Genomic DNA, 24,288 nt, shown 5'->3' on the forward strand with positions numbered 1-24,288 from the left:
AATCTGTAGACTCATTTTTAAATCATCGGAAATCTCTCCATTTTCGTTTAATTCATACAATGACTGGGAAGAAAAAAGGCAAGATTGTCAAGATGGGGCTGTGCTTGATTTGAATCAAACTGCGCATATGTGGGTCAAGTGCAGGTTAACCTGTCACCGTCTCTGCTGCCTGCTGCTGACATTGTACATTATGATGCACCACAAAGTCACAAGCTATGCAGATAAAGATAAATATGATGGAAACTACACAAAGAAAAGGAAATGCAACTAGAATAAAGACTAAATAAGACTATAACTGGTTTAAGCCAGTGCAAGGCGATTCTGAGATTTTTAAGTTTGAAAAATGTATAAAAAAAATTGACCCCATCTCAGCATTAGTAACGTGTCCCACATTGCTCAACACAATACTCTTTGTGTTGGAAAATGTGGGAACCGACCAAAATGCCTCTGGAAGGGATAGACCCAAAGGGTTAGCAACGTAACTTTGAAACATTAGCCGCAGCCATCTTTGTTTGCTTATGAAAATGCCTCCACCACACTCCAGTAGGGCTTTACACCCATCAGTATCAAATCTGCCAAATATTAGATAACATTTCTAATTGGCCTGAATCTGCTGAAAATATTAAGTGTTTGTTATTATCCTCCACTTCTCCTTGCTGTGGTGTGGGTTCATCAGGCTATTTAAGTTACCATTTATAGAACGCTAACCTAACACAGAGCTACAATTAACCCCACTCTGCGACTTAAGATCAATGGCAATTATCCTCCCAGACAGGGGCCATCATTAAAACAGTGTAGCGCCTGTTCATATGTGGTTTGAAGACACTTCTCGTATGCCAAAGAATATAAAGACCCCTCTCCTGCCGCAAACTTGCCAACAGAGTGTCAGGGTTTTAGTTGCTCAAGCGAGAAATTGTTTCGGGGTGGAGGAGTGTCTCGTGGTGAAGGAGTCCTTCCGTCTATCAGGAATCCTGTTGCTTGGAGTTGAATTGATGGCCACCCTCACCCTGTCGGACTGTGCATTAAATAAGACCTCCGTCACCTCCACCGCTAAAAGGTTCACGTGCTAATGGGAGGCTCTCTCTCGCCTGTGAAGGTGCATCACCTGGTTGTTTTGTTTCAACTACTTGTCAATGAAAGATAGTTAGGTGGTACTGTGGCGGTCGCAACATAGTCACACGTATAATTCACTATTAGACTGAAACATTCTGTTATAATGGGAAACCACCCTTCAGGTGTTTGTCACAGTTGTGACAAAGGGGTTAGTGATGCAATGTTCAACACTCAATGAGTGTTGAAGAGATTAAACAAGCACTTCAATGCATTTCAAAGCACTGTCGCACCCGACTGGTGGAGACAACAGGTATGGAGACGCCATTTATGGCCTTTCCCACATTGACAGGAAGCCATCTCAAAGGCTGGTGGCAGCTAGTTTAATCTGACACGGACACAAAAATAGGGCTAATACTGGTATGGTGTGTCAATGCTTGAAGGTGCATCGACACACCAAAGCCCCACTGGCACATATCTCATTTCCCAAAAGGAGGTCACTATGACTGACAGAAAGACCCGATTGCTGGAGGCCGTTCCACTGTCGGCAACAACTCCCGCAGAGTTGGTTGGTGATTCTGGCGTTCATAGGCCCTTGGGTTTTGGCGCCCATTTCGACGTCTCCTTGGCCAGTGGGCCCAAGTTAACATCTGAGGACTGGAACGCAATCGCTAGTGGCCTGGGGGTGAAGCTGCACTGCAACACCGCATATCATCCACAGGCAACGGGTTGTGCAAACAGTTCCATCGCTCCGTTGAGGCTCCGAGCCAGCTTCAAGGATGAAGGTTGTGCTCCCGTTGGTCATGCTGAGTCTCAGGACCGACCCCCAAAAAGATCCTTCTGTCCTGATCCCCTGAGCTGGTTGATGGGCAGCCCCTGCTAGTTCCGGAGGATTTCTTCCCTAACGCAACGGCCCCCTGGTCTGCTGCCGACACCGGGGTGCCGGGCCACGCTCCTGGACAACATTAGGGTTCTCGCTCCCGCTCCCACATCACAGCACGGTCTCCCAGTTTCACATCCCGCCCACCCTTCAGACAGCTGGGTACATATTAATCTGCCATATTTCCCAGCGAGGGCAAAATCCCTCCCTATGGTGTTCCAATTCGGGTCCTTGAGGCTGGGGAGGAGGCTTTCGTGGGGGACGTTGGTGGTAACCCAGATAACGTTTCCGTGGACCGCCTCGAGCCAGCCCACCTGGCGATAGGTCAACCTGTTGGGTTGGCTCGCCCCCCACGGCGGGGCTGTCCCCTGGCTTTTCCCCCACGCCGGAACAAGGCTCTTTGGGACCCTCGGTTGGATCCCCCAGTCCCTGCTTCAGTTTGACAGAGTCGTTTCGGGCGGGTGATCCCAATGTTGACATTGCCGGAGCTACATAGACACTTAATTCCCCAAAAGACTGTTACATTGTGTTATTATGGGCTGGGCTGTAATGCTATAATGTAATGCTAATCAGAATGCACTGCCTCTGAGGAGCACAAATAAGAAGACAAGCCTGGCCATGCCATGCGTACAAAGCCATCTTATGTGCCTTGAGTCTTTTGGCCTTTTCACGCTAGTTACCACCAACATTTCTAAACAAAAGACCCTGATTTCAGGGTACTCAGAAATAGTTAGATTGACAACAAACACCATCAGCTTGACATTCTCCTTCACCTGCACCTGTCAGGGAGCCAGTGGCCATATGCGTGGGACTTTGGAGACACATGGTTCTTCCAGTAGAGTTTGGTTGTCTGTAATTGACCAGTAGTAGGCTACAGTCGCATTTCTACTGTTGAATGTGCCTCACGGAAGTCTTTTAACACCCTTTGCTTAACTTACGGTATGCAGTATGGGGCCCTTAAAGCAGCCTATTGTCTCTCAATACCTTAAACTGTTAGCCACAACATTAGCTTCTAGCCAAAGGAGGTAATCCATGCACTCTCTGATGGAAATATTTTGTGTGCCTATGTGCAGAGGCCTGAGCACTTAGTTCACAGGAACCACCAGCCTTCTTTATAACATCAATGCTATACAGGTTCAACCTCTGATCCCTCTGGAAATTAGTTTCAATCAACATCTACATATTGTATTCCTCTAATACGTGTGGGTATTTGTAAACAGCAGCGATGACAATCATTGATATTAATTATGAATGTGGAAAAACAGTAATCCTTATTCAAGCCTTTGTAAGCGCAGTTTGCAGTCGCCTTCGCAGCGTCAAAGGTCATCAGAATAATCCACATCGAGTTTATAGGCGACAACATCATGATTGCCTATCAGCCGAACCAAAAGCGAAATGTCAAACTGATTGACTATGGGTTGGTCTTCCCAATCCTCTATTTAGACTTTGCTAATACCATACAGGCCCCGCAATTCAGGTGAGTTCTACCAAGGCATAGTCAGACCCTCAGTGGTTTTCATTTTACTGTTAATGTTACTCATGTAAAATGTCAAAGTGTACAATGTCTCATATAGTACTGAGGAAACATGATAGAGAGCCCTGTGATGCCTCCTTGTTTTTGGTAGTTGAATCGATAAAGAGTAGCAGGTCAGTGTGACTTAACCACCAGACATCCCCTTACAGTGGGAACACATCACTCTAAAGTCTTTAGAGCTTTGTAGATCCGTCTTTTATAATGTAGGCTAATGGGTTTTTGTGTTGTCTCTCCAGCTGGCCGGCATCATGGATACAAATGGCCTACGATCTGAGCACCTGTTAGATGATGGTGACCAACTTGTATTTCACCAAGAATCAGGGCTCTCTAAATCATGGCTGGAGCCTCAAGCTATTTATCATGAAAAAAAAACTGCATGAAATGATGGCAGTTTTTTTTTATACCAGTTTAATATATTTGAACATTTGTTGTTTTAGACTCCAGAGGATCGTTACAACAAATCTGATACGGAGGAGGATGAAGAATACTTCAGCTCCCTTGATGACATCGTTATAATAGTAGTGTACAAATGACTGAAATATTACAGAATTAAGATGTGGCTTTAAGCGTCATTCAATTGACATTGTTTCTAAATTCAGTAGAATATCAAGAGGAAGATGAAGATGGCCTTTGAGGCATTTTTAGATTTGCTGAAAGGGATACTGGAAATGGACCCTCATCTAAGAATTACACAAGTTAAGTTCTACAACATTCTACAACTTTTCTTGTCCTCGCTGCCAAATATTGTGGCCGCAGTTTGTAATTATCCGTGGTGGAGTCCGTCCGTATATCGGAAAGTAATGGAGAGAGAGAGAAATACAGATTGTGCTCTACATGCACTTTTTTTTTTTCATAGCTTACTTTAAAAAAAAAAAATCTTTTAAATATATATATATTTCTACTTTGTTTAATTAAAGATTTTTGGTTAGAATCCTTCAAAACAAACTCTGTTCAATAAACGTACTTGTGATGTATTCAACCCCAAGCATCCCTATTGAACTTAAAAAAGCTGATATGTAACTACATTTTTTTGCCCTCATCTAATATCAGGCCCACGGAATCGACTAAATCTTAGCGCGAAGCACATAGACTTCAGTGTTCAGTTCATCCACGCTTTATCAGTGACATGAGCAGGCTCATCTATTCCGTCTTTGAAAACAAAACAATTCGTTATATTTAAACATCTGTGATGGCAGCCAATAGATCAGCTTTCATTAAAATATTGATGCTTTGTGGATTTAAAAGATTCTATTGTTTCTGTGAACCAGAATCGTAGTACAACAATGTGTTGGGTCAATAGAGAGGCTATGTTTTGTGGCAAACCATGGGTTTGCATCCTAAAACTGAACAGCAGCCTGTCTTATGTTATTTTTGTTATTAGATCTGAATCTAAGAATTAGAAATTAGTCATTTCTAATTCTTAGATTCATAGCACAAGATAGCATGCTTCTGATAATTGGATGTTAATGTAGGCTATCCTGCATTAGCATATGTCTGTGTGATGAAACAAGAGCAGAAACAAGCACAACCAGCGCAAAGGGCAATGTGATCTGCAAAAGAGAATTGGAGAGAGAGGGTTTGAGTTAGGTGGGAGCCAGTGGGAGCTGAGCTCCCATAGAGAGAGGTCTGGCTCCCATGAAAGCAGCAAACTCAAATAATTGTGGAGGGCTCTGAAAATACAGCAGCATAATATTGTAATTACAAATAAAGCTATTTTCCCTTCCACATACAGAGTAATATTGACGTTATGTAAGGGATAATAAGAACGTCTGTCATTATCGGGAAAATAAGCCCGGACTGGGCGAACCAGACACCGACGCGAAACGGAGGTGTCTTGCTTCGACCTGAAGGGGCTTATTTACGACTTATTTTCAACAACTCAGCGCAAGGCCGGTACGGTCTCTTCACCCCCCGTCAACAACTTTAAGAGACCCCCACAGAGATGGAATCATAACTCAAACCCTTGAGAGAGATGGATGGATAAGGAGATGGATTGATCTAGAGTCAGAGAGAGAGAGAGAGAGAGAGAGAGAGAGAGAGAGAGAGAGAGAGAGAGAGAGAGAGAGAAAGAGAGAGAGAGAGAGAGAGAGAGAGAGAGAGAGAGAGAGAGACATGAAACGTCGGCCAGCGGGCCTGATGGGGATGTCATCTGGAGTAGTTGGGCCTGGAAGAGAGACCAAAAGAGAGAGAGACAGAGAGAGAGAAAGAGAAAGAGAGAGAGAGAGAGAGAGAGAGAGAGAGAGAGAGAGAGAGAGAGAGAGAGAGAGAGAGAGAGAGAGAGAGAGAGACACACACACACACACACACACACACACACACTCACACAAATTTGGTATAAAATATTTACTGAATGTAAGTTTGACCTTCAACCAGAACAAGTCTCATTGTGGATGTGGGCTCCCTGCCAGTAGGCTTACCCACCTTCCACCATCATGACCAGCATTCCCACCACCAAGGGCATGAGTAGGAGCAGCAACACCTTGAGGTGGGAGGGATGAAAGGTGAAGAGGACAGTCAAGAAGAGGAAGAAAGAGAACAGGAGTACTGCGGTAATGGAGTAGACCAATGAGAGACCAACAGTGGAGGAGGAGGAGGAGGAGGAGGAGGAGGAGGAGGAGGAGGAGGAGGAGGAGGAGGTGGAGGAGAACAGGAGTACTGCGGTAATGGAGTAGACCAATGAGAGACCAACAGTGGAGGAGGAGGAGGAGGAGGAGGAGGAGGAGGAGGAGGAGGAGGAGGAGGAGGAGGAGGAGGAGGAGGAGGAGGAGGAGAACAGGAGTACTGTGGTAATGGAGTAGACCAATGAGAGTCCAACAGTGGAGGAGGAGGAGGAGGAGGAGGAGGAGGAGGAGGAGGAGGAGGAGGAGGAGAACAGGAGTACTGTGGTAATGGAGTAGACCAATGGGAGACCGACAGTGGAGGAGGAGTAGAGGAAGAGAACAGGATATTTCCTCCTGGTAGTGGGTTCTGGGTAATGGAGCAAGGAGAAGGTGTCGAAAAGAGGGGAATTCTGGAAGAAAGGAGACCTTTGAAGAAGGCATAGACGTTGATACAGAGCAAAAAGAGAAGGAAGAATAGAAGAAAGGTGATATAAGAGATAGAAAAGTAGGAGGCGTAGACCAGGAGTAAAAATAAATGGACTGCATTTATTCAGCTCTTTTCTAACCAGTGGCCACTCAAAGCGCTTTACAATATTGCCTCACATTCACCCATTCATTCACACACTGTCGAAGGTGTAAGCAATGCAAGGCGACTGCCAGCTGGTCGGGAGCAGTCAGTGAGGCGTCTCGCTCAGGGACGCCTCCACACTCAGCTAGGAGGAGCCGGGGATCGAACTAGCAACCCTCCGGTTACCAGCCAACCCAGCTCCACCTCCGGAGCCACATTCCACCCCAGAGTAAAATTAAATGTTAAAGAAACCAAATGAGAATGAAAGAAGGAAGATAATGACCAGCAATGAAAAAAACCTTTGAGAAATAGACGAGGAAGAAAATGGAAAATTAGGTGGGGGGGAGATAAGGGGGACCAAAGAGTACTATAAAAAAGAAGACAAAAAAGAAACACTTTATATGAGATAAAGAAAAAATAAAGATTAGAAATGAAGGGAGAAACAGTGAACAGGTGGGGTGAATATAAATAGTACAAATAAAGGAGAAGTTAATTGAGGAGGAGCGGATGAAGGGCGTGGAGCAGGAGGAGAAGGATCAGCAGTACCCTGGCCACTATACAACATCATGCCTCAGAAACTTCCCAGGTACAACTACCAGTTCTAACAACTGGGGCTGACAGAACATTATTATGTGGGGCAGCATAATGATCTACAAAAAGACGGGCCTTAAACACTTTCATTGCCTGGATGAATATTCCCTGAAAAACATTATTTTAACTGTTGATATACTGATACAGATTTAGATATACAGATTGAAGATCTGATTCAGATTGACTCTGTGATCTGATGTCATGTAGCCCCAAAAGTATCTATCCCCGCCAGTACCACCAGCTACTATCATCAGTACCAGAGCTGTCACCAGCACCAGCAACACCACCAATACGTCAGCTGAATCGCGTCCAAAATAGTATGAAGGGCTTTATGCAAGTGATGGTCAAGATGGCATGGCATTCGTTCACAGTGGTTGGTGAGTATGTGTGTGTGCGACGTGTGTGTGCATCACAAGTGTTTGTGTGTTAAGTGTATGACGTGAAACTTGCAGACAATCAGAGCCTAAAATGGACCTTCATTGGTGTTCTTTAGGGATGAGTCTGTCTTTCGTTGTGTGTGTCCACACTATTGCTGTGTCAAAGTACTATTGCTGACCAAACAGGATAACATGAGGATATATGAAGGGAGTATCTCGGGAAGGAGGATGGAGTAGTTGCTGAATCATAAAACGTATTATTGTCCCATTTTGTTTTCCTTTAATTACCACTGAGAAGGTCTACCAGACTTGTCAGCAGTGCTCTCTCCTATCAGCGGCTCATTCAGGAGATGAATGAATAGGTTTCTACCAAATGAGCTTCAGCTTCTGTCTGTAATGATGTAATACAGCTAGTGGTTCTTCATGATGAGGACTTCCATTCAAACCTTGTTCATGTAAACAAAAGATGAAAAATGGAGCCGATTCAATGTCTTGGCTTGGCTCTTTTTCAAATGTAAACCGAATACCCAAAGCAATATGAATAGAAACACACACACACACACACAAACACACACACTTAACTGAAAGGGAATCCAAAAATATGCGTCTAATTGTCAGCACTTCAATAGCACAAACACCTCTGTCACCATAGCAACACTACCAGCACTCGAACGACAACTTCACCATAGCAACGCCACCAGCACTACTACCCCATGGGGTATTTATGGTCACTCATGACAACGCGTTCTAGTGTTCTAGTATTAGTAGTGTTGTAATAGGGTGGTAATGCATCATTAACATATCAACTCTAGCTGCACTACAACGCCACCAGCACTAATACAACAACCCCACCAGCAGTCCCCATAGCAACACCAACAGCACTAGTACAACAACAACAGCACCGTCAACATGGCGACCCCACCTGCATTGGCCTAACTAATCTGTCCCCCCAAATATAAGACGCAAAATATGTGTCCACTGTCAACGGATCTTTCTCTTGTTATTTACTATTAATATTGAATTAATTCCGTTTGTTAAAGGTCCCATGGCATGAAAACTTCACTTTATGAGGAGGTTTGCCGCGATTGTCTCCCGCCGGAGACCCCTGCCCGCTGCCGAGGCAACACCGCCTCGGCAGCGGACAGGGGGTCTCTGGTGGGAGACAATCGCGGTCAACAATCGTGCGCAACAATCCCTTTCTCCTCCATGTCGCGGTTCAGTCTACTTCTGATGGAAGAACCAGAGACGTCTGAGAACCCAACGCAGCCGTTTGAGATCCATAATATCGTCTGGAGGCGCACACAGCTTTTGGCTGTGATAAAATATATAATATATGATCTAGATATCTATGTATACTATGATATTATTTAGAAATAGAGCTCCAGGACTCCCGTGGGATGACCCGGAGAGTTCTAGAATATTTACAGAACACAGCAACAAGCTGCGTGCAACTCACCATTCCGATGCATCCACTGTAAAAAGGAGCGCATGGTACTGTGGCCGCAAGCTGCTCAGGGCCACACACCCCCACCCTCCACCTTGACCCGCCTCTTAAAAACGGCACGTTTGTGGAAAGCTCATTGTGGGACTGGCTCGTAGTGTCCGTAATTCTGCTGAGTTTCTTGAACGTCTTCAAGTAATGTAGTAGGGGCCAACAAACGCTATATAAAAGCATCCATAAAGTAGCATGCCTGAGGACCTTTAAGGTAAGTGCGCCCACGGTTAAGCTAGCACACACGTCTCGGTTGTCTGATTTAACATGTCGCTTAAGGAACTGTGTGTGCTGTGATGGTGATCTGACAGCTCAGTGATCGGACGGTCAGTGGAGTTGAACTAATAGAGGAAGTAACGTGATGTATTCTCAAAACTATGTTCTTAAAGAAAAGAAGAAGATGGTTCTCCTCTGGCCTCAGATGAGTCCACAGATGTTAGCCATTATAACTGTGAGACACGTTGCAGGCGACACGTTGCGTGAAGAAAGACTCCCTGTTTAGCTAATGGAGGGACCATCAAGAGGGGAAGATTTGTTCAGGTCTTTCATGGAGTTTTGCCAAAGAAAATAATTGACCCAATGGATAAACTAATTCCACTGATGGTCCAACTTGCATGTTGGGGAAAAACAAAGGCTTTGTGGCCGTCTACGTGAACATGAGTGGAGACCGATTTTCACTCATGTTGAACTGATGCCTCGATGACTGCATGACGCTGAACCTCACCAAGTGTGAACTAGACTCGAGGGGCATCAGCAAAACCATGCAGCACCAAACATTGCATTAAGTAAGTGTGACATTTTTTTATTGTTTAGCTATTGTGAAACCAATAGTTAATAATAATAAAAATCCAATTATACCCATATTGCATCGTATAATATGTAGGCCAAACAATTTCAATGGCAACATAAGCTCTGTACACAACACTATGCTAGCAGCATTCTGTCAATCACATCGGATCCATTGTCCAGCACAAAATCTGCAACCAAAACCTCAGGGTTTCAAATGATATATAATGTGCGTATTATCAATGATAATCCATTGTAGAACAACTTTAATGGAGCAATTGAATACCGTAGTGTTTCTGTGAAGTCATGAATAAATCATTGATGTTTTCTTTTGTTAGTTACTTGACAAATCGAGCCACCATTCTTACATCTTCGAAAAGGAAGAAAAAAGGCTAGTAGTCCAACCAGCAGGTGTTAATCATCCACAGAGTGATGCAAACCAAGGAGTGTGCATGTGAGTGCATGAGTGTGTGTGTGTGTGTGTGTGTGTGTGTGTGTGTGTGTGTGTGTGTGTGTGTGTGTGTGTGTGTGTGTGTGTGTGTGTGTGTGTGTGTGTGTGTGTGTGTGTGTGTGTGTGTGTGTGTGTACGTGTGTGTGTGTGTGTGTGTGTGTGTGTGTGTGTGTGTGTGTGTGTGTGTGTGTGTGTGTGTGTGTGTGTGTGTGTGCGTGCATGCACGTGTGTGTACGTGTGTGTGTGTGTGTGTGTGTGTGTGTGTGTGTGTGTGTGTGTGTGTGTGTGTGTGTGTGTGTGTGTGTGTGTGTGTGTGTGTGTGTGTGTGTGTGTGTGTGTGGTCACTCTTCTGTTTCAATCTTGTGTGTGGTTCAGGATATAAACCCCAGCAGGAGCTGGCTGATGACCCAGTCGCCATATTAGGATTAAACGGTCTGATGTCGGCGGGCCAGGCAACAGGGAACATCAAAACCATTCCTCTGTAGCATAACGCTCTTCTATAGGCTACATTCAGGAAGAAGCCAGGGAACGCATTTGCGGGCTGGTGGGGTTGGATTGTAATCCTGCCGTAATCGAAAGACAATAAAGCAAGCTGGAAGCACAAGGGGGTTCATTCCCCACATCAGCCGGCCATCTATGTCCATTACCGCAGTGGTCCAAACTATAGACGAGAACACATGGAGCCCCGGGGAAAATGCCTGAACATTCTACATTCTACATTCCAACTTTCCAATTTCCAATTACTTGCGCTGCATCGCAGAGGTGGAGAAAATAAATGGAGCAGATAGAGGATGTGTGGTCATTCCCTGAAGAGGAGAGGAGCGTGCCTCACTATGACCTGTTTTGCTCCTGAGGTCGAGACGCCGTTCCAAATCCCAACACTAATCCAAATTGCAGCTGTACACGATAAAAGCAGACCGCAGAGAGGCTTATTGAAACTGTTTAACAGGTTTGTGAAGAAAATGTGTGCGGATTAGTATTTTGTGTCAAAGCTTGTTTACTGTTTGACTGTTGTGTGAATTGTCACGCAATCATAATTTCATCGAGAATCTATCCAAGGAAATTCAAAAAAATAAGTTAATTAAAATAGCTAAATGTCAACAGACTGGAAGGTACGTGACGATTCAGCTGAAAAGAACGATTGATTTAGGTGTTTAAAGTGGAAAAGGCCAGGATCATCATTCTGATATTAGTGCAGCTTTGCAGGTGAATGTCGGCTTAGCTCAGGAGGTAGAGCAGTTGTCTTGTAACCGTTGCTAGTTCGATCCCCAGCTCCTCCTAGCTGAGTGTTGATGTGTCCCTGAGCAAGACACTTAACCCTAACCGCTCCTGACGAGCTGGCTGTCGCCTTGCATTGTTGACTGCCGTCGGTGTGTCAATGTGTTTATGTAAGTCGTAAGTCGATTTGGATAAAAGCGTCTGCTAAATACCCTAATTGTAATTGAATGTTACAGGTTTGTTGATAGACATTGCGCCCTCCTTTACAACTAAAATATGTATTTTAGACCCTGTGAAAGATAGGTTGCCATTTAACTCTGAAATACACCTTGTCACGGATGTATTTTCAATCAGACTTTACACCTACTTCTTTTGACTTGCTAGATAATCATGGCCACAAAACCCGATGTATTATCTTTTCCGTTATTTTATGACTTAAGATTGGATAAATGGATAAATGTCATTAAAATAAATGGATGATTATTTTAACGACACACATCCTTGAGCACTTTTATTCCTTATGATAATTATTATTTATCATAAGCGATATTATGATAAATTATGATAAGTGAATAATTAGTTTCAGTCTGAATGAAAACATTTTGAGATAAAAAAAGAAGGGGTTTGGCTGAGAGTTCTAGGACTAGAGCTCTGGCAACTGTGATACTGCTGTCAACCAACGGGTTGGCTGACACTGGCAAATCATCGGAATTTACACCTGTTTTATTTTTTTCATTCACTGTTTTTATTTAACAGTGACAAATTGGCATAGCTCTCTATGTTAAAGATAATAAAAGACATGGTAACAAACGTTTAAAACAACATGATTTGGGGTTCACTGGCGCTATAACGTGAATGGATGAGACGAGAGCCAAGCTGCTGAGCTCTACTTGAATAAGCCTTTCAGCCTCACTTTGCATTATTCATCCTGTAGAGACTCAGTGGTCCTGTGAGTGCCCCCTTTCTAACAGACACACATTCACACACGTATAAACACAAACACACATCTGACACACAACCGCAAACACACATGGACAGCACCCACGCATGCGTGCTTGCATACGTGTACGCACATACAGTACACACAACAGAATTTGTTACTGGTATAGTAGCATATTATACTGGTGTATACTGCTGTGTGCAAGTATACTATACACTGGTCTGTGCAAGAGCAAGAGAGAGAAAGGAAGAGAGCGAGAGCGATACAGAGTGAGAGGCTGTACCCCTCAGGAGTCTCTCTCCTGCTGGCTGCCTAGGTTTAGTTTTCAAACATGTTTGGTGTTTGGTTTTGTTTTTCTTGACATGGAGCCAAATGTTTTAGAAGCAAAGCAGGGAAGCGGCTCCGCTAAACCCTCTTCCCTAGGCTCTCTGGACCGAGCCTGCTCACGTCCCGCTGCCTCCACTGGGATGAGGCACACAGGCACCGCCGCAAGTGCACACACAGACACACATACAGACACACTGCACACACACACACACACTCAGAGGCATTCATTCACAAACACACATGCAGATTTTCACACACGTAAGAGTGAAAATCTATATATAATCTATATAGATCTATATGGTTCACATAATGTTGAAAGGAAATTGTATATATTATAGGTATATTCCAATCTATTATTTCGGGGGGTGTAAAATATATAGAAAACGTTTGCCCAAAATCAATACTTCCACTCTCCAGAAAGCAAAGTTATTGCTGTAGAAGTAAGTGGTCTATACAGTCAAAGACATAAAGTGAAACTTGCCCTTTTTAATCGCCTCTGTAAGTTAGAATGCAATAAGTTGCTGCACTACAGGGGACAGGATTCACAACGGGTCTAAACTATTGGAGGAAGTGATTGTAAGTCGAGGAAAGTGAGGCCAGACGTTCTCCTTAATTCTCATGAATATGGAGGATTTGGCACGGCGTCGCTGTAATAATCATCTCCATACCACTGCACAGACGGCCTCAGACTACCTCACAGTCCTGGGAGACACGCTGAGACATCTCCTATTCTCTAAGACTTTCTCCTCCTGTCCTCTAATGGGTTTCTTACAACAACCAACGATCTAAGAAAGCCTCTACCCACACACACGCAAAAATGATTTCACACACATACATGTACGCAATACGTCACTATGCGTGCACACTTGATTTAAGAACTGCAGTGACTGGAACACCTGCCTAGATGGATCTTCAGCACTGCACAGGCACAGATGCGTAGACACACACACATGTGCGTAAACACACACACACACGCGCGTGCGCGCGGACGCGTAGACCCACGCACACACACGTTCGTAAACACACACACACGGACGCGTAGACACAACCCCTCGCTGCACAGGAGTAAGGTGGCACACGAGGAGAATGGATTGATGGAGAAAGCTAGCAGAGGAGTAGGGAGGTGAGGGGGTGTAGAATACAGAGGGGAAGGAGAGGGGGAAAAGCAAGTGTGGAAGTTGTAAGGATGGCTTGAAAAAATAGATGCAAGGAAGGGTGGGTTTGGAGGGCTGGCTGGGAAAGGGGATGCCTAAGGGACAATTAATGGATAGATGGTTGGAATGAATGAATGATAGATGGAGATAGAGTCACGTTTATTGTGAGAAAACAAAACTGTGTCAAATTCAGTGATGTTAAAAAATGTTTAACGAATGTAGTCGACTGGACAAATGTTGACCAGATGGTGTACCGTGTCCTAACGTGACATCCTACATTGAATCTCTCCAGCGTTACGGCCAGAGCAGCCAGTTGGTCCATTCTCCTGGTGCGGCAGACGGCACGCTCCATACAAACCGGGAGGATATGCATTATGGTCAGATGAACGGCGTCAAGGGCAGAAAACAGCTATTGAGGCGCCAAACATTTCTCACTCAACGTGACATTGAGGCGCCAAACATTTGTATGGTCTAGGCTCAATGAACTCTTGTGGGGAAGTGAGGCTCTGCTGAAACTCTACCCATACAGACGCTGCTGTGTTGTTGTAACATCGTTTAAAAGATGTAAGAATAGGCCTATAGCATTCTTAGCCTTCAGTGAAGGCTTAAACGGGAGCAGTGCTGGCTGAGCTTCTGCCACCGTGATGGAGATGGAGATGCTGTGTGTGTGTGTGTGTGTGTGTGTGTGTGTGTGTGTGTGTGTGTGTGTGTGTGTGTGTGTGTGTGTGTGTGTGTGTGTGTGTGTGTGTGTGTGTGTGTGTGTGTGTGTGTGTGCGTGTGTGTGTGTGTGTGTGTGTGTGGGGGGGGGGGGGGGAGGCGGGGTGGATATCAATATAGTGGATCTCTGAGCACAGCAGGGGTCTGATTGAAGAAGCCACTCTTTATCGCTCACTGGACATGTTTGGTTGCTGTGTGCATTGGAAACTGTTTTCAGTGATTGGTTGGAATACTATTTATTTTGGTTTGAGTGGTCGGTAGTACCATTTGTTTTTGTGTACGACCTTGGAGCGTAGCCTGCCTACAGAGACGCTGCTTTTTTACGGCCTGCTTACGGGGCGTGCAGCTAGCGGATCGTGAGGAAAGATCAGATGAATGTGATCATTTATGTTTCGGCCTAGAATCGCTGATACAACCTTTAATGACTCCCTTCAATGTTTAACCCCTACCTGCTCCCTAATGACCCATCTATGTATTCGCTGTCTAACCCCTACCTGCTCCTTAATGACCTCTCTCTGTGTTCAATGTCTAATCCCTACCTGCTCCTCAGGGTGCACTCACACTAGGCCATCTGGCCGTGGCCGTTGGCAGTTTTCACACCTAACCGTGCTGAACTGGTCGTCGCCTTTATTATGTCCATGGTCATCGCATGGACTAAACGTCATCCAGCTCAGGTTGCGTAGCCGTGCGTGTGCGAGTGTCGGCTCATTAGCATCTGTACCGTGGCGGCCCGTACTGTAGCAGCACACCTATCCCAAGTGGCCAAGTTGGCCTGGCCTGGCCAGACTGGCCACACTCACACTGGCAGATTTGAGCACGGTTAGGTGTGAAAACGGCCACGGCCGGATGGCCTAGTGTGAGTGCACCCTTAATGACCTCTCTCTGTGTTCAATGCCTAATCCCTAACTGTTCTTTAATAATCTGGCTTTCTATTCACTGTCTAACCACTGACTAAAAGGTAAACGCTCATAGTGTTATGAAGTACGTATTGGCCGTGGATCCTAACTCTACTTCTGGGTTCGATGCTCAAACAGCGCTCCGCCTATCAGAGTTTCACAGCGTTTGGTGCACTCACCTCCGACTCACACAGACTGGGGATCACAGAAGGATCACCAGCAGAAAGCTCTCTGTGTGCTTTGACTCGTGCCCCTTCCCATTTGATTCCCCTCACGTTTCTCCTCTGCCTCTGTCTATTGCTGTGTTTGCCAGAACCGCTCATGGCTGTCTCTCATTCCTCTGGCAACCGGGCTTCAAAGTACAGCTCGCCCCAAGTCTTTAAAGGGCCAACCTTCCCGGCATGCCCAGATGTTTGGGTCAGTTGGATGAAAAAGTGGTCAAACTAAACTAAAAAATGTAGTGACATATATCAAGTATGGATACTTGACATCCTGGCATGATCGCAAGCCTTTAATGCATATAGTTCATTAATTATGGGTTTCTTCGACTTAGGTATCGCAGTGTCCCTGTCAGAATACAACTAGTCTTTTAAGTCTTTTTAAATTATTAATCATTGACCATACTGGTGCTGTGACAGACATAAATAAAAACAACCTAATGTTAAAATCACAGGAACAGGAAATTACTTTAGCCTACTTGTAGCGACAGCTTTCCAATAAAGGCCGCTAAGAGGCTTACGTAGGCTCCGTGGCGTTAAGCATCGTTCCAAACAAATCCAAGTCCAGAGGTGTGTATAGTTTGAAAGTTTATTTTACTGAAAAGATGGACTAACAGCGGATGAATGGAAACTTGTTGATGGTAATGAAATCAAATAAATCAAAGATAATGCACGACGATGTTAACAACAATAACAATGATGACGACGAGGGTAAACAGAAAATATAAGGATCGCCACTAACCCCCTTTTCTCCATAACTCCCGCCCATACCAGCGCGCAGGTATATAGATTAAACCCCGCCCATGTGTCAATCAAACGGATGGGACATGAGGTTGACAAAGACAGGTTAAGCAATATAAACAAATAAACAAAAACAGACTAAATATACAATTTGGCTATTGATCTGTGAAAAGGGCCCTTACACACATTCACCAATACCTCTGCAGCTAAACCCTGACAGATGCTTTTGTGACGTTCGCCTGTGTGATGTCTCTACATCAGAGGAACCATAGAAGCTAAGTCAGTTTCTCTGCCTCTGTTTCTTCAGCTACTTTGTTCTCTTCCATGTTTTTGAAGATTGTCTTAAATTGTTTTTTTAAATATTCTTTGCATTCCTGTCACGCCTCGATCTCAGACTTGTTTTGTCTACTTCCATGCTCATTCCATAAGGCTCAATGTGTGTGTGAGTGTCTGAGCATGAGTGTGTGTGTGTGTGTGTGTGTGTGTGTGTGTGTGTGTGTGTGTGTGTGTGTGTGTGTGTGTGTGTGTGTGTGTGTGTGTGTGTGTGTGTGTGTGTGTGTGTGTGTGTGTGTGTGTGTGTGTGTGTGTGTGTGTGTGGATGTACATTTAGTTTAAAAGTGCCCCCATTGATTGAAAGTGCAGTTTGTTTATGGATGAGTAAACTGATACCTCTTTATAACTGATTGGTTACCTTCTCAGTGTTCTCTTCCATGTTTTTGAAGATTGTCTTAAAATAGTTTTTTTAAATATTCTTTGCATTCCTGTCATGCCTCGATCTCAGACTTGTTTTGTCTACTTCCATGCTCATTCCATAAGGCTCAATGTGTGTGTGAGTGTCTGAGCGTGAGTGTGTGTGTGTGTGTGTGTGTGTGTGTGTGTGTGTGTGTGTGTGTGTGTGTGTGTGTGTGTGTGTGTGTGTGTGTGTGTGTGTGTGTGTGTGTGTGTGTGTGTGTGTGTGTGTGTGTGTGTGTGTGTGTATGTGTGTGTGTGTATGCCTGTGTGCATGTGTGTGCGTGCGTTGGTGTGTCGGTGACACACCTCATTAATCCCCATCTCGCGCTCTTTTATTTGAGTGACAGCTCGTCCTCCGCCGCCACCGCCACCGCCGCCCACGCGGACCTGATTGGACGTGCTTGTGTTAGCTCTGCCTCAGCTCTGGCTCTGCTCTGCCTGCCCTAATAGTTTCCCCAAACTCCTTCCCTCATCGATGTCTATTTAACCAGCGTCCCCGGACGAGTGCGGGAGAACTTGATCCCCAAATAATTGTAGATTGTTTGCTAAACAGGGCTTTGAATGTCCCACCATCAGTTCTGTTCAATACGGATCCATCAGTTAACAGGGCCCTCACCTGGCATGACTTCATGGAAAGGTTCTCTAAATGTGTTACACACTCTATATTATATAAGCTCTGTATTTTACATAAATGAGACATTTTTTATGTTATAGGAAGAAATACCAGACTTTTCCCTGGTTCAGGCAGTGTACATACTACATATATATATATAGTACATTATATATTAATGCTACTATTCTAAATGATATGGGTTAAAAATGCTTGTAACTGCACTGTAGAAAGTAACAACCTCCCATGTCAGGGGCGAGTAAAACAACGACAAAGAAAGGGAGAAAAAGACGAATGTTCAGTTTTGTGTCATTTTAGCATTGAAACAAAAAGAGGGGAGGTTGTGTGTGTGTCACCTGTACATGAACACATAACTACACACTCACACTAGCAGAGCCACAACTCCATCGCCCACTCTGTGATAAGGTAATCCATTTACTGCTGAAGCCTCCAGTACCAAGCTCACTGAGCGATGGAAACTAGCTTTCATCTCTCTCCCTCTTGCTCAGTTCCTGCCTACATTTTCTCTCTTCCCCTCTTCCTTTAATATCTATGCACATGCACTATCGCCGTGTTCGCACGCTGACACACACACATTGTGGATGGATATTTCCTCCCCCATCCCCCACTAAACTCCACACGCCCCTGTCTGCTACTCTCTGCTCGTTCCGGTCTGCAGGGTGGTAGATAACTGCCAGTCATTTTGTGTTTACACATGCACGCGGACGTGCGCACACACAAACACAAACACACACACACACACACACACACACACACACTGACCCTCTCCATCAGAAACCCACACAGACACACCCGGATGTGTGTGAGAGAAGAGAGACACTCTTTATCCGTAACATGGATTCATCATCTTTTGATTGCACTAGGATGGTCTGACCTAAACAAATAATAGTGTTGTGTGCGTGTGCGTGTGTGTGTGTGTGTGTGTGTGTGTGTGTCTGTGTGTGTGTGTGTGTGCGTGCGTGCGTGCGTACGTGCGTGTGCGTGGGTGTGTTCAGGCAAACATACAAATGAGATCATGTACACACCCACACACAAACAAGGACACCTGCCCTTACAGCCAAACAAACACCGACATCGAGGTGCGAGCCCGCCCTCAGACTCCCTCTGAACTATGGAAGGATCCGGCAAAACTGACAAATTAAGAAGAATCAGTGTGCTGTCGGCTTTGGTGATTTAACAGTGATTTGGCATCGTCTGCATTTACACTACCACTAACATACCAACCCACACGAGTGGCGGTACCATCACTCAATTTGTACTAAGCATGATTCTGTAGATGAAATATTGAACCAACATTCGAGAGGGAATAGTCGAATGCTTAAGACCCACAATCAAGAATTAATTTTACAGCCCCCCTCCTTCAACCATAGCTTCCACCCATGTGTAGTGGGTATAACGAATGATTCCCCTTGCATACAATGGGATACAAAATCACCCATAATAGAACTCCTACATGACAGTTGAAAATGAAGGGAGTGTAGGCCCATAAAGGAAGGTCGAGATGTAATTATTCAGTTTTCTGTGCCTGTGGATCCAACATGAATTAAGATAATAGACCCAACACAGACGAGAGGAGGGCATGAGCAAGTAAGGAAACACTTTCACAGAAGAGACGGGAGATGGACAGATTAGAGGAGAACAAATTGACTTATTTTTGCATGAAGCCTCTCTCTCTCTCTCTCTCTCTCTCTCTCTCTCTCTCTCTCTCTCTCTCTCTCTCTCTATCTCTCTCTATCTCTCTCTCTCCCTCTCTCTCTCTCTCTCTCTCAGCCAACGTTTTATCATTGTACTCCTACACTTTATTTTACTCAAAGACACACTTGTGCAACCTTTTGACATGTAGTTACACACATGTTAACGTAGTAACACACATACGTGCAAATCCACATGCACACACACAGATTCAAACATTGCATGTGAGCACATACAGAAACAATCCAACGTTGGCGGTGAGAACGCACACACTCACACACACAAACACACACACACACACAAACACACACACACACAAACACACATATTGGCACTGTATTGACACAGATAAAAGAACACATTCCACAGTGGCAAGACTCAGGAAGCTGGAGCTTCAGAGAGATACAATTCATGACACAACACCACTTTCACTGGACCTTGACACACCACTCTGTGCATTCTGTGTTTACATTGGTGTTCAGAGAGTTCAAACACAAAATAACTCCCATGCCTTTCTATGCATTTTACTAGATTATTTTCTTGTTTCGCAGTGACTTCTGTAAAAACTCAACGCATGAAAAACCTAACACTGGATGTACAAAAGTGAAACATGCCAAACGTATGACTAAAGGATGACTTCGTAGGATTCAATTAAAATGTAAGAGCACATACGAAGCAAGGCTTTCAACGGGACAAGTCTTTGGCATGTTCTGTTAGCTACAAGGATTGGTTCCACGATAACGTTCAGTAAGACATAATGTTGGGTCTTTGTCCTTGCACTTTGTAGCAGGAGAGCTTGATTTTCCTGTAATGGTCTGTATTATACTACATGATCTTAGTTTGATTAAACTTTTGCAAAGTAGACAGATAGAAGTGGATAGAAAGAGAGAGGGTAAGAGAGAGTAAGAGAGAGAGAGAGAGAGAGAGAGAGAGAGAGAGAGAGAGAGAGAGAGAGAGAGAGAGAGAGAGAGAGAGAGAGAGAGAGGAGAGAGAGAGAGCGAGAGAGAGAGAGCGAGAGAGAGAGAGAGAGAGAGAGAGAGACGGAGACAGAGACAGAGACTCAGGTCAGACTACAGGCTGATCTTCCTCCTGAGGCGCCTGAAGTCCCCCTGATCCAGGGAGGGCGCCCCCCTGGACAGGTCACACACTTGCCTAAACACATTCAAACAGAAAGGCCGGTCCCCAAGTACGCTGCTACAGCTGCCAAGTAGTGAAGGAAATGACCGGTGTTGAGACCATTGTACCGTCTCTCCTGCCTCACCCAAACATCCAATTTTCGATGCCAATGTTATAAAAAAAAAACACCTTGTTGTGCCGATTCTGCCGAACAGAATTAGCATGAGCACCCCTGCTACAAACGGGTATATTATATATATATATGAAATAATATATTGCGTGTTCACTTTTGTGGCGCTCACTCAAAAGCTCTAGTCTAAAAAATGTCATTTTGAAGAATGAAAATCGCTAATCCCTGATGTTTTTGTGAAGCCGGGATAGTCGGTTGCGAAGGCCCAGACCGGCTTTTGATCCTCAAAAGTTATGAAAATACCTATCCTCTATAAATTGCCAAGGACTAATGAAAAAGTGATTTGTCTATAGAGCGGCCTGCCTTCTTGGGACCAGCCGCAGATGGCTAGCAGTAATTCACACAGCTAATGGGCAGACGGACTCCCGGGGACACTGTGGCTGGGGTCAGGTCACTGCTGCACGGGGTCACTGTGCCACGCCGCTGTGGGAACCAACACAAACGCTGGCGCGCTCTCATTTCCACCACCTCTGGTTATGTCAACTAGAGCTGCAACACCATGCACACTACTAGCCTGGAAAGGTTTGAAGAGAGCGAGCATGGTTCAACACTGTACGATACTTTGCACTATACTATACTATGTATGTGCGTGGACGTGCGTGTGTGTATGTGTGTGTTATGTAATGCCCAGTTGGTGCTTGTTTCCCTGAAAGAAAGAAAAAAGCAATTTCCAAGGGAACAGCCTCTTTCAGCACAGCAGGTCTCTTTGCCAACACATACACACACGCACACAAGCACGCATGCACACACACACACACACACACACACGCACACAAAAAACACACTTCATATGTACTCAAGTGCTCATGCATACATATAAACAAATGTACACACACACACACAAAAACACACACACATAATACAATACACACTGCCATGTCCAGACACAGGGACACAAACATAAAACTGCTGGCTACGTCATCGCTCCTCACCGAGCTGAGTCTGGCTCAGTGAGGAGGGGGGGAGAGGAGGAATAGTAACGCAGAAATAGAGCGATACAGAGGAAGAGAGCAGCTAGTAGGACTACAGGAGAGACCAGCGCCTCAGACTTTGGGCGGAGGGAGAGAGGAGCCGGAGAGCAGCTAGCTAGGAGGACTACAGGAGAGACCCGCCCCTCAGACTCTGGATGGAAGGAGAGAGGTAAGGGGGGAGGAGGACAGACACATGCACACTGATTCAAAACCTTCTTACCTCAACACATCTAGTCAACAGTATCTCGTCGCCCAAGAGGATACTTTTTATATTCCATCCTGGGTGCTGTACAGCATCATGCTGATGAAGCAACAACAGCACCTCTTATCTGCAGGTGTGTGTGTGTGTGTGTGTGTGTGTGTGTGTGTGTGTGTGTGTGTGTGTGTGTGTGTGTGTGTGTGTGTGTGTGCGTGTGTGTGTGTGTTAGTGTGTGTGCGCGTGTGTCGCTCTCTCTCTCTCTCTCTCTCTCTCTCTCCTCTCCTCTCTCTCCTCTCCTCTCTCTCTCTCTCTCCTCTCTCTCTATCCTCTCTCTCTCCTCTCTCTCTCTCTCTCTCTCTCTCTCTCTCTCTCTCTCTCTCTCTCCTCTCTCTCTCTCTCTCTCTCTCTCTCTCTCTCTCTCTCTCTCCTCTCTCTCTCTCTCTCTCTCTCTCTTCTCTCTCTCTCTCTCTCTCTCTCTCTCTCTCTCTCTCTCTCTCTCTCTCTCTCTCTCTCTCTCTCTCTCTCTCTCTCTCTCTCTCTCTGAATGGCCCAAAATCTCAAGCTGACCCGGGATCAGTTCATTAGTCTCATTAAACCCAACAGAGCGCTTGGAAATGGAACAACAGCGATGGTGGCACAGGTTTGATGCAACACTGCCCCCTATAGGCTCAAATGGGAAATAAACGGGATAGCCGATCACACGTTTCACAGAGGTAGGGTTGTTCCAGCTTCTTGCACCAGGGCAGGGTTAGGTTTAGGTTAAGGGTGGTAGACTCAACTAGTGAGGATATGTCTATGCCTTCGTACATAAAAAAAAAAGCAGACCAATTACTAATGTTATGGCCGGAAAATAAATTGTGATGTTGGCAAATTGAAGTAGGCCTATTCCAATTGGTGTGAACACGTCGCTGGTTTATAATTTGTAAATGAGTTAGTTTCATCTGTGGGATGTATGGGGATTCATTTTTGTAGAGCCTCAACTCTGAAAGGAGAGAAAGCGTGTCTCTCTGTAGCTCGGCAAACAAGCAAGTTGTTCGTCCCAAATGAAGGAGGAAACAGGCACATCCAACCCACGCTCTCCGACTCAATTTAGCATGAGTGTGCGATGGTAATGTCCAGGAGGAAGGCGACTGCTCAACCCTCCAACCCGAGCAGCCCTCAGACGCCTCAGAGCCCCCCAGTGCAGGCTCAGCCCCTTCAACAACTCCCTGTCCACCAAAGCCCTTACTGGCATCATGTGGCATGGCATGTTGTCCAGAGAATAACCCCTGTAATGCTGCTTTTAATTGAAACTGACATCACATGCATGCTGTATGACAACCCATGTGTGTTGGACGATGGGTTGTAGGCAATGTGTTGGTTAACGGCAGTCTGTGCGTGTACGGTCGGGGCTGTTTGTGTGTGTTTGGGTGACAGACTGTCTTGTACTGTTGGTATGCAGTATTTTATTGTAACAGCAGATGCTGTATGTGTCTAAGACACCTTTCCTTGGGGGCAATACCGTCTCATTTAATTGATCTTATCTCAAGATCTGCAATCCTTGGCAGTTGCTCTATCTGCTGTTTTTACCCATGATTAGTGTTTGTTAATTTGTGTCATTGAAAATTGTATTGCACACATCCTACTAACAAGCTATGCCATAGGTTCTTTGCATCTTCTAATATTTTCCAATTTATTTAGCCTTAAAATGAATTCAACAAATTATTCTTATTCCCCGAAATAAATAATAATAATAATAATAATAAGTGGATTTGGAGATCAAGTCTGGTGAACAATAGTAGTCTACCATAAACGTTCTGTTTATGTGTGTGTGTTCAGGCACACATACAAATGAGATCATGTACACACCCACACACAACAAGGACACCTGCCCTCAAAGCCAAACAAACACAGACACAGAGGTGCAAGCACGCCCCTAGACTCCCTCTGAACTAAGGAAGGATCTGGCAAAACGGAAAATGGAAGAGGAAGAAGTGTGCACCAGTTGCAGGTGTTTTAACAGTGACTTGGCAGTAACAGTCTTGAAGGGCTTCACAGGCCACATTTGAGGACACCCCTAGCCCTTAACTCACCTCTCAAAGGAAATAAAAGATAACACTCCAAAAACCCAGAGAAGAACCCCACAAGAGAAGGTTGGATGGTTGGAGCTCGATATGCTGAATGGACAGAAACAAATCCACTGCAGGTGAGTGTTGAGAGTTGACCATGGCTGCAGTC

The sequence above is a fragment of the Gadus chalcogrammus genome, chromosome 7 (assembly GCF_026213295.1).
Source record: "Gadus chalcogrammus isolate NIFS_2021 chromosome 7, NIFS_Gcha_1.0, whole genome shotgun sequence".
Lineage (NCBI taxonomy): Eukaryota > Metazoa > Chordata > Actinopteri > Gadiformes > Gadidae > Gadus > Gadus chalcogrammus.